The sequence below is a fragment of the Lepisosteus oculatus genome, unplaced genomic scaffold (assembly GCF_040954835.1).
Source record: "Lepisosteus oculatus isolate fLepOcu1 unplaced genomic scaffold, fLepOcu1.hap2 HAP2_SCAFFOLD_40, whole genome shotgun sequence".
NCBI classification, from domain to species: Eukaryota; Metazoa; Chordata; class Actinopteri; order Semionotiformes; family Lepisosteidae; genus Lepisosteus; species Lepisosteus oculatus.
In genome coordinates, this window is record NW_027167934.1 from 1,282,501 (window position 1) to 1,296,963 (window position 14,463).

At 44.4% G+C, this 14,463-nt stretch overlaps 4 non-coding genes and 2 pseudogenes across 4 annotated transcripts; 3 read left to right on the top strand and 3 right to left on the bottom strand.

Moving 5' to 3' along the window:
- Window positions 1–4,624: 4,624 nt before the first annotated feature.
- On the bottom strand, window positions 4,625–4,766 carry LOC138228175 (U4 spliceosomal RNA). Its single transcript, XR_011185261.1, has one exon. It is a non-coding gene; the product is annotated as a U4 spliceosomal RNA (small nuclear RNA).
- Window positions 4,767–6,058: 1,292 nt separating this feature from the next.
- On the top strand, window positions 6,059–6,177 carry LOC138228279 (5S ribosomal RNA). The gene has a single exon (XR_011185365.1). It is a non-coding gene; the product is annotated as a 5S ribosomal RNA (ribosomal RNA).
- Window positions 6,178–6,813: 636 nt separating this feature from the next.
- On the bottom strand, window positions 6,814–6,994 carry LOC138228151 (U1 spliceosomal RNA; annotated as a pseudogene).
- Window positions 6,995–10,764: 3,770 nt separating this feature from the next.
- LOC138228140 (U1 spliceosomal RNA) lies at window positions 10,765–10,905 on the top strand (annotated as a pseudogene).
- A 1,168-nt stretch (window positions 10,906–12,073) lies between these two features.
- On the bottom strand, window positions 12,074–12,146 carry trnar-acg (transfer RNA arginine (anticodon ACG)). The gene has a single exon. It is a non-coding gene; the product is annotated as a tRNA-Arg (tRNA).
- A 1,624-nt stretch (window positions 12,147–13,770) lies between these two features.
- Window positions 13,771–13,852, top strand: trnas-gcu (transfer RNA serine (anticodon GCU)). The gene has a single exon. It is a non-coding gene; the product is annotated as a tRNA-Ser (tRNA).
- The last annotated feature ends 611 nt before the right edge of the window (window positions 13,853–14,463 follow it).

Consider the following 14,463-nt stretch of genomic DNA (forward strand, 5'->3'; position numbering starts at 1 on the left):
GTAGGGTTTGAGACCCTTCAGGAGTACTGCATCCTTTGAGACAGACCCGTGCATGTTAAACAAATGATCATTTCTTTCGGCATTAGGGACTAAATATACTAAACATATGATGCTAAAATGTTATTTTCACATATATTAATGTAATAAATGATTGCTTATGCTTTAGAAACAAATCTAATTAAAATAAAAGCTTAAGTTTTGTATTTATCTTGTACCATAGAACATGATTTTCTTTGTATTTCAAGCCCACAAAGTGTCCAAATGACGCACTACATGATATAAGGAAGATTATCACATGCATATCGGTATTATCTTTCTTATGAAAATGCATTCCTTTCATTACCTTTTACTTTTTAAAATGAACTCAAATTGAGTATAATGTAATAATTTAAGTAGAATAGATTCTAATAATATAATGATCCAGTGTTTTGCACTACTTCACTGCTTCACTGCTCTATGCCATCTGGAAATAAATCCTCAGACTGCTTACTGCCCTGGGCATGTACCAATAAATTAAAGGAGCACATCTGTTTATCACTGCGTTGAAGCAGGAGACACACAGTCTCTGCAAACACATCCTAGATACAGTGTTCCAGCACCTTTGACCTCATCCAGAACATATCATTTCTTGAAAGGGATTGCTGTCCGAATGCACATCTGAATCCCAAACAGAATCTCTAGTAAAATACGATCATTTGTGAAACAGGCAAATGACTGTCTCAGGGGCCCATTCCTCATTGTCAGACACAGGTATGGAATGCTTTCACCGTGCATTGAGCAATAGGGATTAAAAACACCGCAGGTAAGGTTAGATGTCATGTTCTATGCTCATTTCTTTCAGCATTAGGGACTAAATATACTAAACGTATGATGCTAAAATGTTATTTTTACATATATTAATGTAATAAATGATTGCTTATGCTTTATAAACAAATCTAATTAAAATAAAAGCTTAAGTTTTGTATTTATCTTGTACCATAGAACATGATTTGCTTTGTATTTCAAGCCCACAAAGTGTCCAAATGTTCTATGATCATTTCTTTCAGCATTAGGGACTAAATATACCAAACGTATGATGCTAAAATCCTGAAAAAAGGATGTGCTCCATCTCGTCAGTAGATTGGATTCCAAAACTGATTTGGGTCAATATACATTACCTTTGAAATTAAAGTACAGTCTACTGTAGGGAACCATCAACTTAGAAAGCATTGGCCTTCCCTGGGGGTCAGGTAGGTGCAAAAGATAAACCTTTATCCTATCTTTATCTTAAGATAAGTGGCCAAGCAGTATTTTTCCAAGTTTCACCAAGCACATCATGTTGCCATAGTAGACAAAGTTCTATAAAATGTTAAATAACTTTTAAAAAAAGTATCTTGGTCTTACAGTACTGTACAAGGTGAATTAAACTGTCCCTGGTAAGAAAAAGTAATTAGAAGCATCTCAGAAACTTTATCTCTAGAAACATTAGCTGTTTTATATCATGTAATTTAGTGTGATGTTGTCAGAATTCAAGGACATTATCACACACAGAAATTGGTTCAGTTAAATCTAAAAAACACAGCTAAACATGGGTTTAAATGTAACAGAAGTCTTACCTCTTGTCAAAAGATTTAATTCAAGAAGCGATGTAATAAATGATTGCTTATGCTTTATAAAGAAATCTAATTAAAATAAAAGCTTAAGTTTTGTATTTATCTTGTACCATAGAACATGATTTTCTTTGTATTTGAAGCCCACAAAGTGTCCAAATGATGCACTACATGATATAAGGAAGATTATCACATGCATATCGGTATTATCTTTCTTATGAAAATGCATTCCTTTCATTACCTTTTACTTTTTAAAATGAACTCAAATTGTGTATAATGTAATAATTTAAGTAGAATAGATTCAGGTAGGAAATATAGAGTCATGATGTTTATGGCTGACATCATTTCACATGGGTGAATTTTAAGCTAAGAAATAAAAACATTTACAATGAAGATACCATTGCTTAATTTTAAATGCCTTTAAAAAATAAATACCTCCTGAGAATAATTTGCCACTCCCAGATCCTTGGTAAGGTACTGTTTGAATCCAATCAGGAGAGGAGCATCCAGGGAGTGCTTTCTATAGAGTCCAGCTTGGGCCACTCTCTTCCGGCCTGCTGATACTTTTTAACTACTCAGGGCCTGTAAGGATATAAAACACCGGTTTAAACATTTTATACCTATAAGACAAATTAGAATTTTAGTAAAAAATAGATACATCTGAAAAATAAAAAGTCTTACTGCTGATAGAGTTCTTCAGAGCTCACATCTTCCCCTTCCTTATCCGCTTCTGTTTCAGTTTCTAGAGCAGCCTCTGGCATCTCTTCCTCCTGGACTGCGGCCTCTTGCTCAGGGCCGCTGGAATGCAGGTAGATTCTTTTCAACATGCTTTTACATAATATGTTGTAACAATGATTTCAAAAAGAAACTACAGAAGCCTTACAGATTAAAAATATCTCACCTTGCCAATGTGTCTTCAGGCTTCCCATGTACAAAAAGGCCCAAGGACTCTAGCAGTCTTACAACCACTATCCTGTTTGCCTCACCAGACACGATCTCTATTCTGTGGTAATCCACGATGACCCCGTTCTTCAGGTGATTCATCATGTCCTCCCTCGCCTGTTGAGAGGCCATCCTGATGTTTTCTGCCGTGGCGTGCTTCATACACACCCTCTTCAAGTGAGCAGGAAGCTGATCAAGAGTATTCAGGCACATCTTGCACACCAGGGGAATCCTCGCGGGTTTCCTTTGAAAATAAATAATACCATCTGTGTATAGAAACAAGCTAAGACTGATTTCTTAAATTATCCTTAATTTTCTCTCTCATAGTTTGAGCATAATGATTTTATTGCATTTATATAAGAATTGCTCATTGCTCCTAAATAAATAATGGTTTCATAAAAAAGTGAACACTTGGTCTCAGTCACAGACTTTCCAATAGAAGCCATTGTGGAGTTCAGCAACTGCAGGTCCTAGAAGTGGGGAAGGAATTTTAAAAGAGAAATTGAATTACAATACAGAAGGAATGGCTGAGGGATCACTGAAATATATATATACAAATTCCAAAGACTGAGTCCATATAGAAACAACTACCTTTCATTTTCAGTATAAGAAAAAAAAAACATTATCTTCCAAAGCATCATAAAATTGTCCCTTCTTCCAGACTCTACTTCTCTCTTGTAGTAGTATAGCAGACCTTTCCAGGTGAGCAGATCACAGAGTCCGAAATGAGCTTCCTCCATCAAGCAAAGTACCTGAACATGACTCTGTCTTCATAAAAGTGCCCCTGTAATAAAGAAATTAAATCCGAAATCAAGAGGGCAGTTGCCTACTGAAATACAAGAAGTCATCAATTTTAACCTAGCAACACATTAAAGGCTGCATCTATACAAGTACGATTCTAGAAATGCTCACCAGATTACGTTTTAAGAAGGAACTGCGCCTCAGGTTCCGCCGAGATCTTAACTCGGATGGCAGGATTCAGAGTCCGGAGTGCGGACTGATGGCGCACGGAGGGTCCATATACTGTGGATCCCTCAGTGATCTTCCGCGTATTCAAACCGTTAGCGTGTGACTCCCCTGTCCCCGTGACCTCTTTGCTCTGCTCTCTCCTCTGTGCAGCTGAGCCCGACTCACGGTAAAATGGAAAAAAATATGCCCTCGACGTGAGATTTATTCTGGAGCGAGCCAGTGTTGCGCATAGCTGCCTTCAAAGCAGTTAACCCAGGTTCAATTCCCGGCCAACGCAGTTGCGAATGTTTTCAAATGCTGTCATGAGCCTTGGATTGTGACTAGCAAAGCGAAGCCTTTTGAAAGAGCTAAAGCACTGCAAAACGGAATTGAAGGAGAATCTTACAGGGGATTCTGAGCAGTGTCTGCATACATGCAGTCAGATAAAGGTGCTGAAAGCTTGAGCTACTCTCAATGTCATGCTGCCCTTCCCCGGAGTAAATCTGTTACATTGAAAGAATGCTTCTGGCAGGTTCAAAAAGGGACCCTTGTTAATTGGAGAAATCAATGATTTCGAATGAATTCTGTATGCGTTAAAAGACAGCTATACACAGAAAACATGCAGGACACTGCTCATGATGTTTCCCGAGCCGAAACACAGTGCGTTTTTCCAAGCCATTTGACAAAGCCCACCCACTGAAAACTGCAGCAGATCGTGTAAAGACGTTCAACTTTGTAACTACTGCACGCACAGGAAGCAGAATAAATTCCTCTTTTCAAACTGTCAAAGGTTTGCTTTGCGAACGCTGCAAGACATCGCACAATCTCTTTTGAATGGGGACAAACGATTTCTTATGGGGCGCAGTAAGTACAGACGTTTAAAATGCTCCACTCATGCCGACGATGCAGCATGAAGAAGCGCAACCTAACGTTTGACAGACAAAAGCCAGACGCCGCTACGAGCAATATGAAATCATACTGACAGCACACGGCGTTTCGCGCTGACTCAAAAGTAATCTCGACAGACGCTGTTCTCTGCATAAAGCTGAAAGAGCTAAAGAGCGTTTCTGTTGACACGTAACAAGCTCGTTTCTTTCTACCATGATATCACCGTGACCAAATCTGTCTTTAAACACCTTGCTCAGTCTCTGACGAGACTGTCAAAAATTGCTTTCGCCGATTGTATTGCAAACCGGCGGAAGCGGGGTATTGGGAAAAGTTTTCAACTAGCAATAATCGCGCCTCGGCTAAACCTCACAGGCTACGATACTGCCACTGCGCAAAGCTGACGGTTGCCAGGCAACCGCGGGGATCCTATGGAAATCGTTATCGATCGTCTCATGGCATGTCGTTGCTATAACGCTTCATATTTGTCGTCTTCTTCTTCTTCTAGCTTGAGGTTTTGAAGAATTTCATGACAGACAAGGGCTCCGTTGGGAACAAAGGGCGTTGTGAGAAAACCGTTGCTTATTTTCAGCAGCAGAAATACAACCCTTTAAATACAAGATGACAGAACAATGACGAAGGGCATGCCGGGAGGAACTCATGCACTACAGAGGAAAGGGGGCGGGCACGTACAGTTCACATTCAAGCCACAAGAACTCTTCTCGGATGTTGCACAAACAAATCCTAACGTCCTGAAAGCATTGCAGCATGTTTGTGTCCCACTTCCCGTGGCTGCGGGACGACTGACACGAACGGACAAACACAATCTGTGGCGTTTAGCGTGACATAGTCTTGCAGGCATCGTGCTGTCTCACTGCAATATTATACCGCTGGAGGAAACAGTCCATCTGGCCATGAAACTCATTTGAACGTCTAGCTACAACAACTAACAATATCATGATTTATTCAGGATGTGTGGAATCAGCACGTCCCGGAGACAGCTTCCGAAATCGTGAGCATTCTCTGGTGGTAGGGGCGTTCAAGATGGCGCTCAGGTGGGAGGTAAAGTTTAGTGGTTGGGGAGTTTTTTTGAGTTTTTCATGACCTGAATGTTAATTTTTGCTTTTTTTGACTACAGAAAAATAAGGACTTAACACTAGTTGTTTAAACTTCAGTTATAATTGAAAGAAAAAAAAACGATTTTTTTTTAGGTTTAAAAAGTCCGATATGAGTAACACTGGGAAAAGAAAAGAGAGTGCTGGGTCTTCGAAGGAGAACTCTAAGATACCTCAATCGTATATGTATAGCACTACAAAAAAATCGATGGCAACTAAAGGGAAAAGTGAAGCAGCTGCAGGGGCAGCAAGAGGGCGGAGGCGCCGTGCGCCCGGCCGACGTGTTGGACCGGTGCGCTTTACGTGCTGAAATAAACACGCGACAGCCCCGAAATGTTTCCAGAGTGCTGTGCACTGAAGACTTGCCTGGTGCTCCTCCGTGCAGATTGTTTGTCCTCCTCCAGTGCAGGACGAGCCAACACAAGGGAGCGCATTCGCCAACATCCAGGCACGCAATGCGATTTGGAAAGCAGCTCCTTTCCAAAGAGTTGCACACGAACGATCCTTCAGTCCCGCTCGGGGGGCACGGAACCCCCGCCACACACAGCTTCAAGTAGCGAGTCAGGCGCCAGGGGTTTCGCTTACGGCCACACCACCCTGAACATGCCCGATCTCGTCTGATCTCGGAAGCTAAGCAGCGTCGGGCCTGGTTAGTACTTGGATGGGAGACTGCCTGGGAATACCAGGTGCTGTAAGCTTTTGCTCTCCCGGCCAGCAGGGGTCGCCGTTGGTGCCGTAGGCTTTGGGAGGAAAACCTGCAGGATGGAAAGGTGATCTATAGCCTCATCTCTAGAGATGTTTTGTTGCTGTGGCATGTGTGTGACCCATATTCAAAAAAAAAAACCCGTCTGTAAAACGAATATCGAAGCTGCCTCTAAATCTGCAAATGAAGATGAGTCGATAAACCACTCGTTTTTCGTATAACTAGACATATATTCATTTGTTACCAATTTCATTCATTGAGCATGGATACAATAGAGGTACAGCCATTCACTGTTTGACATGTCTGCACTGGTACAGAACCCAGCAATCAGAAAACGGGTGAAACTGTCTTTAGACTCAGCATACAGTACCGAGGCCCCCCATGACCAAATAAAGGCTAACCTCGATAATCAGCCTAAAGAACGCAGACTACAGCAAAACGACTGACTTTGAAAAGGGAATGAACGTCCGGAAGGAGTAGTGGAACTAGCTTGAGATGCTTCTCCGGACCCCTAACTAAAAGCCAGCGAGAACCAGCAGCGGCGTCCACTCCTGTCGAACCGGGATCCTTCCGCAGCCACGCAGCTCGTGGTGTCCTAACCCTCCCGTATCTGATTTTGGACCAAGCACATCAGGGGAGAGCGCGAACCCAGTCCCCCACTACCAGAAATTATGCAGTCGAGATTCCCACATTTGGGGAATTCACAGGGGTCAGCACAGCCGGAGTGCAAAAATGACTCTGTTTTCTCCCCGAGCGAGGAGGAAGGAGAGCATGGCGATGGGGACAGCTGGAACCCCTCCACCCCTCCCTCTACCCCCTTCCTTGAAATGGACTCCGTGAACGCTTTTACTGCTGCCACCCTGATGAAGGCTCATTCAGAGGATGGCTGGCAGGAAATTGGTAAGAAGAAAAAGAAAAAGAAGAAGGTAACAGGTGAGACCGAAGAGAAATGTGTTTTGTAAAGACTGGTTCCACTTTCTTATGTAATATGGCTCTAAACATAATTTCTCTTAACACCAGAGGTATCAATGACAGAGTGAAATGCCAGTCTGTCTTTGATTACCTCCAGCAGAGAGAGGGAGATGTGTTGATGTTGCAGGAGTGTGCTTTAGCCTATCAAGAGAGGTATAAAAGCTTTGAAGATAGGTGGGATAAAGGGCCTTCTGTTTGGTCAGGGGACAATAACAACAGAGCCTCTGGCGTGGCCATTCTTTTCAAAGGATGGGCTTTCAAATTGAAAAGTATTCAGAGGGTCATAGATGGCAGGTTGCTGTGTGTGGATGTGGAATGGGGGACCGTTAACCTGCGGCTAATCAATGTGTATTGTCCTACTGATGTGGGAGGAAGGGTGGAGCTACTCAAGGCACTCTCTCCCCTATTGTTAAGTAGCACAGACGTGATAGTGGGAGGGGATTTTAATTGTATCTTAGAGCACACAGACAGGCAGTCTAGCTCTCCGATAAAATTGGATTCCAGCTCACTGGCCCTGCAAATCTTAGTTCAAGACTTTAAACTCTCAGACACATATAGATGTATATATCCCACAACAGCAGGATATACATGGTCAGGGAGGAATAGCAGCTCCAGAATTGACTATTGCTTTGTCTCAGAGAGAGTGAAAGTTGTTGGGGTCACTCTTCAGCCTGTCTTCTTCTCAGATCATCAGGCTTTAGGGTGTAGAGTGGAACTCCAGGGCGGGACTGTCTTTGGCCCAGGCCTCTGGAAACTCAACACAAAGCTGCTAGAGAACGAGGGGGTTGTATCCCGCTACAAGGAGAAACTATCACAGTGGCTGTCCTTGCAGTGTCTGTACGGGTCAGTAGGAGAGTGGTGGGAGGAGGTGAAGGTGTGGACAAAGGCCTTTTTCATGGCTGAGGGAAGGAAGGCTGCTGCCAGACGGAGAGGAGTGCTAGCCAGGAAACAGAGGCAGCTGCAGCGTCTCTACACGATGCTGCACAGTGGCTTCGATGTGCTCGAGGATATCACCCTTTTAAAAAGGACATCCGGAGCATAGCCGAAGAAAGTAGTCGAGGAGTGCTGTTAAGAAGCAGAGTGCAGTTCTTGGAAGAAAATGAGAAGTGTACTCGCTTCTTTTTCAGGAAAGTGGTAGGCTCCAAGTCTGTCATGGAAAGTGTAGTTGATGAGGAGGGACGAGAGAGAACAGAGCCGAGTGCTATCCTCTCCTGCACCGAGGCCTTCTACTCAAGACTGTACAGCTCTACAGAGGTAAAGGATGAAGAAATTCATTTTTTTACCTCAAAGCTAGAAAACGTTTTGAGTGAAGAAGATAGGGAAGTACTTGAGAGGGATTTGACAGTAGAAGAGCTGAGACAGGCTATGGAGAGCTTACAGAAGGGGAAAACTCCGGGTGCTGACGGGCTCCCTAAAGAATTTTATTGCACCTTTTGGGATCTGCTTCAGGATCCGCTACTGCTCCTATTCGAGGAAAGCTATAAGACAGAATTGCTGCCTGACTCCTTAAGAGAAGGCACTATCTCTCTCTTGTTTAAGAAAGGAGCAAAGAATGACATAAAGAACTGGAGACCCCTCAGCCTCTTAGGCGTGGACACTAAGATCCTGCGCCTACAAAATGTAGTGGCCTCACTGGTAGGGAAAGAACAGACTTGTGGGATAGCAGGACGCCTGATGAGCGACAACCTGGCCTTGTTGAGGGATGTTTGTCTGTACTCAGAGGATCGCTCCCTCCCTCTGTGCATTTTAGGTGTAGACCTAGAAAAGGCCTTTGACCGCCTAAACCGGCAGTACTTAACATCGGTACTTGAGCACATGAATTTTGGCCCCATCATGAGAAAGTGGATTAACCTGCTGTACACAGGTAGCAACAGCAGAGTAATGGTTAATGGCAATAGATCACGCCCCTTTGAAGTCTGTTCAGAGGTGAGGCAGGCCTGCCCATTATCCCCCTTGTTATTCGTTTTGGCTATGGAGCCCTTAGCCTGTGCCTTGCGCCAGGATCAGGCCATTAATCGGATACCAGTGCCTGGAAGTGGGGGAGGAGAGGTAAAGACATCTCTATACATGGATGACGTCACCCTGCTCCTCTCTGACAATGCCTCAATTAGCAGAGCTCTGCAGTGCTGTGATCGTTTCTCTTTGGCTTCATCCGCAAAAATTAACAAATCTAAGAGTGAGATTTTTTATCAGAACTGGAGGGAGCCAAAAGAAGGACATGATCTCAGGCTGCAAGAGAAGAGAATTAAGGTCCTGGGGGTGTATTTTGGAGAAGAGATGGGAACAGTAAATTGGCAGAACAAATTGCCAATCTTAAACAAAAAACTGATGCAATGGAAGGACCGAGACCTCACCATGACAGGGAAGGTGCTGGTCATCAAAGCCGAGCTCTTGCCTGTCTTGAATTTTCTGGCTTCTACCTTCCCAATCCCACACCGTGTTGCAGCGGTGCTGAGGAGATTGATGTTTCAATTTCTATGGGGTGGGAAGCAGGAAAGACTCAGAAGGGAAATAATGTACAGGCCGCTACCCTCAGGGGGGAAGTCTGTCCCAGATATTGCTACGAAGCTGCTGTGCATTTTCCTGGCCTCTGTGCTGAGAGGCTTTGCAACAGCACCTGCAGCGCGTACCTGGACTTATTTTTCCAGGCTCTGGGTAGGTAGGGAGGAGTTCAGAGTGTGGGGTGTCAGACCCAAGCTGGACGTCCCACTCTCTGACACATGCCCTGCAATTTATGGGACAGTTAAAAGTTTTCTAAGATCTCACCCAATTGGCCATATTCCCCTCCGAGATGTCAGCGTCCAAAAACTGGAAGATTTCGTTGCACCCCAGAACAATAGGCAGACCCCTGTGGGCATTTTAACATCAGCCCAAACAAGGAAGGTGTGGAGACACACATCCTCTAAATTTCTGTACAACATTAACAGAGATTTAGCCTGGAGTGTCTTCCACCAGTGCTTACCGGTACGAACTTTCTTGTACCGTAGGGGCCTCACCCCCAGCCCTCGCTGCGTTAGGGTGGGCTGCGGCGAGGAGGAGACTGTGACCCATCTCCTGTGGTCCTGTTTTTTTGCTAAGGCCTTCTGGGCACAGTTTGAAGATTGGTTGCAGGCTCTCTTGCCCCAATTTACCCTGACCGCTGCTTTCGTCATATACGGCATCTCTCCTGTCAAACTTCCTCCCGACGTGTTTGACAGGATCTGGGCCGTGGTGAACAGTGGGAAAGACGCCCTGTGGAGAGTGAGGAACATGGGGCTGTTCAAAGGCATCGAGGTCCCAGTCAAGGCAGCAGGTAGCCTGGCCCTGTTCATCACCCGAGAGAACTATTACCTCAGAGATCTGTGGAGAGAAGGGAGGGAGGAAGCAGAAAATCTGTGGGAAATAGAGAGCATAGGTCAATATCTCAAGAAACTGTGAAAAACATTATCATGTTTAAGTAAAGAATGTGATTTGCACCAGAAAAAAAGAAAATTGTTGCTATGTAACTGTTACCGTGTCAAAATGTAATGAGATGTGATCATATATACTGTTTTAAGTATGTATATTAATGTAAAGCTTTCTGATTTGTGATGTCCTGTATTTTTTTGTGAAAAGAAAATAAAGTTCTTAAAAATCGAAATCGAATCGGTTCACCCAGGGCGAGGCTCGGCCGTTGCACTCCGGCTGTGCTGACCCCTGCGAATTCCCCAAATGTGGGAATCTCGACTGCATAATTTCTGGTAGTGGGGGACTGCGTTCGTGCTCTCCCCTGATGTGCATGGTCCAATATCAGATACGGGAGGGTTAGGACACCACGAACTGCGTGGCTGCGGAAGGATCCCGGTTCGAAAGGAGTCGACGCCGCTGCTGGTTCTCGGTGGCTTTTAGTTAGGGGTCCGGAGAAGCATCTCAAGCTAGTTCCACTACTCCTTCCGGACGTTCATTCCCTTTTCAAAGTCAGTCGTTTTGCTGTAGTCTGCGTTCTTTAGGCTGATTATCGAGGTTAGCCTTTATTTGGTCATGGGTGGCCTCGGTACTGTATGCTGAGTCTAAAGACAGTTTCACCCCTTTTTTTAATTGCTAGGTTCTGTAGGTTCTGTACCAGACATGTCAAACAGTGAATTGCTGTACCTCTATTGTACCCGTGCTCAATGAATGAAATCAGTAACAAATGAATATATGTCTAGTTATACGAAAAACAAGTGGTATATCGACTCATCTTCATTTGCAGATTTAGAGGCAGCTTCGATATTTTTTTTTTAATATGGGTCACACACATGCCACAGCAACAAAACATCTCTAGAGATGAGGCTATAGATCACCTTTCCATCCTGCAGGTTTTCCTCCCAAAGCCTACGGCACCAACGTATGCTATTGCAGACACCAACGTTGCCTAGATAGAAAACCGAAATAGCCGTGGGTTTGCTTGCTGGTCTGAAGGATCTCTCTTCGAATCTCTATCATTTGTCAATGGAAGTAAAAGGCACTGCAATCTCATACATTCAGAATCAAACCCGCAGCTGTTGTTCGACTTTATTTCTTGACTAATTACATCTGAGTGTCGCATGAGCAGTTACATAAACTTGTCTGGTATATTTGAACACAAATGCCGTTCTTCAATTAAAACTAACAGTACATTGTCAGGGACATTCAGTTCTATACAAACAAGAGACAGACAAGAGAATATTTCTACCGTTCATGTGGACTACGTGTTGACTTACTGATCGGAATAATTGAAAAGTTCAGGCTCATAGCCGATGCAGTGCGTGCTAATTAGAACAGCAACGCTGAGCTCTCAGCACCGTACTGAGGCCAGGTGTTTTTCTAAAGCTGTCAGGTGCAGTTCATTTACATGAAGGAAATCTCTTACTGGGTACGATTACAATGCAGTAAGTAGCACAGACTAATTAGGGAGTAGCCCGATGCGTTTAAAAACGACCCGAGCCAGGCAGGAGTCGAACCTGCAATCTCCTGATCCGTAGTCAGACGCGTTATCCATTGCGCCACTGGCCCCGGTGTGACACTGCAGGACTGTAACCCAGTGAGATCAGCACTGCAACTAGTAAAATATTATCCCCGGTCCATTCTTTTCCAAAAGTGAGAAACACCTGTTTTCTACATTTTGTCTGTTTTAAAACCATATCTCTTTAAACCAAACCAAGAGTCTGTCTTTTGCACTGATATTCTGATTCATTTCGATTTCAAAGAAAAAAAAAACATTATCTTCCAAAGCATCATAAAATTGTCCCTTCTTCCAGACTCTACTTCTCTCTTGTAGTAGTACAGCAGACCTTTCCAGGTGAGCAGGTCACAGAGTCCGAAATGAGCTTCCTCCATCAAGCAAAGTACCTGAACATGACTCTGTCTTCATAAAAGTGCCCCTGTAATAAAGAAATTAAATCCGAAATCAAGAGGGCAGTTGCCTACTGAAGTTCAAGAAGTCATCAATTTTAACCTAGCAACACATTAAAGGCTGCATCTATACAAGTACGATTCTAGAAATGCTCACCAGATTACGTTTTAAGAAGGAACTGCGCCTCAGGTTCCGCCGAGATCTTAACTCGGATGGCAGGATTCAGAGTCCGGAGTGCGGACTGATGGCGCACGGAGGGTCCACATACTGTGGATCCCTCAGTGATCTTCCGCGTGTTCAAACAGCCAGCGTGTGACTCCCCTGTCCCCGTGACCTCATTGCTCTGCTCTCGCCTCTGTGCAGCCGAGCCCGACTCATGGTAAAGTGGAAAAAAATATGCCCTCAACGTGAGATTGACTCTGGAGTGAGGATAGACGTTACCTTTTTATCGTTGAACAGGATGTATGTGATGTGGCGACTAGGTTCAATTTTGTATCCTCTTTAAAAGATTAAGGACTGGGGTGAGCGTGATTTACCACCCTTTCAGCTAAGAACCCGACGTGCGCACCGTTTAAGCTGCATAGACTCGGTCGTTTAACTCTTCTCCATTAGAAGGGTTAAGGTTAAAGAAAAAAACATTGCTGACTTCTTTTTTTTTTTGCCAGCCACGAGTGCTGATTAGCAAGGTTTGTATTTCATGTTTTGCAAGTTGCATCCATTATAAGAAAAACAAGTTGTTCAAGACAGGAAATGAATGCTTGCATTTAATTAAGTCTAGCCGTAGGCGGTTGTCCATAATGACCAGTTCTGTTCGAGAAGACAGAACAAAAAAGGCACCGCTGGGATTCGGAGCCAGGGTCTCCTGTGTACTAGACAGGCACCTTAAGCAACTAAGCCACGGTGCCCCAGGAGAGCTGTCCTTTGACAGCCACTTGGACACACCACTCAGACACATCTGCATTCGGTGTGTGCTCCGCCTGCTCGCTGAGCAAGTTGCCACCTTTACATATAATAGCAACATCAACACCAAGAGAAAGGGTGACAAATGGCTTTTATCTGGAACTTTTCATGTCCAAGGAGCTCAATGTGCTTTCTGTGTACAACAGGGCCACTGAACTCCACACTGGCCACTGAACCACAGCAGTGGCTTGCTGGCTTGACATCTCCCAAGGAAAATGTTGAAATCGCATGTGGAACAGGAAAATGACCCTCGAGTACGGGGGAAAAAAAAGAAAAAGATCATCTGGAGCGCGCCAACCCATGTCCGGACAGCGCAGATCCCTCGACGAGGTGGCCGAGTGGTTAAGGCGATGGACTGCTAATCCATTGTGCTCTGCACGCATGGGTTCGAATCCCATTCTCGTCGCGCTCCATGTCTGACACGTGTGCCCGTTCGGCGTTGGCCCTCCTGTCGTTTGCTCCGGTTCTAGAGCCGTGCATTTTCTAGCGGTGGCTGAACATGGTATAGTAGGCTAACGTCGGTATCGAGCAGTAACAGTAACGGTATTTACGTGTCGCTGCTGCCAAGTGGCTCTGGGTTGAGACCGCGTTTTCACTTACTTGCAACGCAAACGGAGAAAGCGATTTTTGACAGTCTCTCGAGAGACCGCGCTAGGTGTTTAGGGATAGACTTTGTCAGTTCCCCCTGGGATGGTGGCCTCTCAAATAGTTTGTGATTCCTTATACAGTAGAAGCCTGCTTCGTGGCTTAAATCCAAGCTAAGGAAACGAGTTAGAGGTCTGATGCAGAACTGCGAATTCAATGAAGGGGAACACTACAGTACATTGCACTGTATGTGTGAGGAAAGCTGCCCCCTTCAGTCCCTTGTCGACCGAACAGAGGACTGTAAAGGATACCGCCAAGAAACTTAAGGATTTACCATATTAAACATTGGAAATCCAACCACTTGCATTTGTGACACTTGATTTTGGCTCCACCTAAGACACTCTTAAATCTTCAAACACTTTTCTCTTCTCA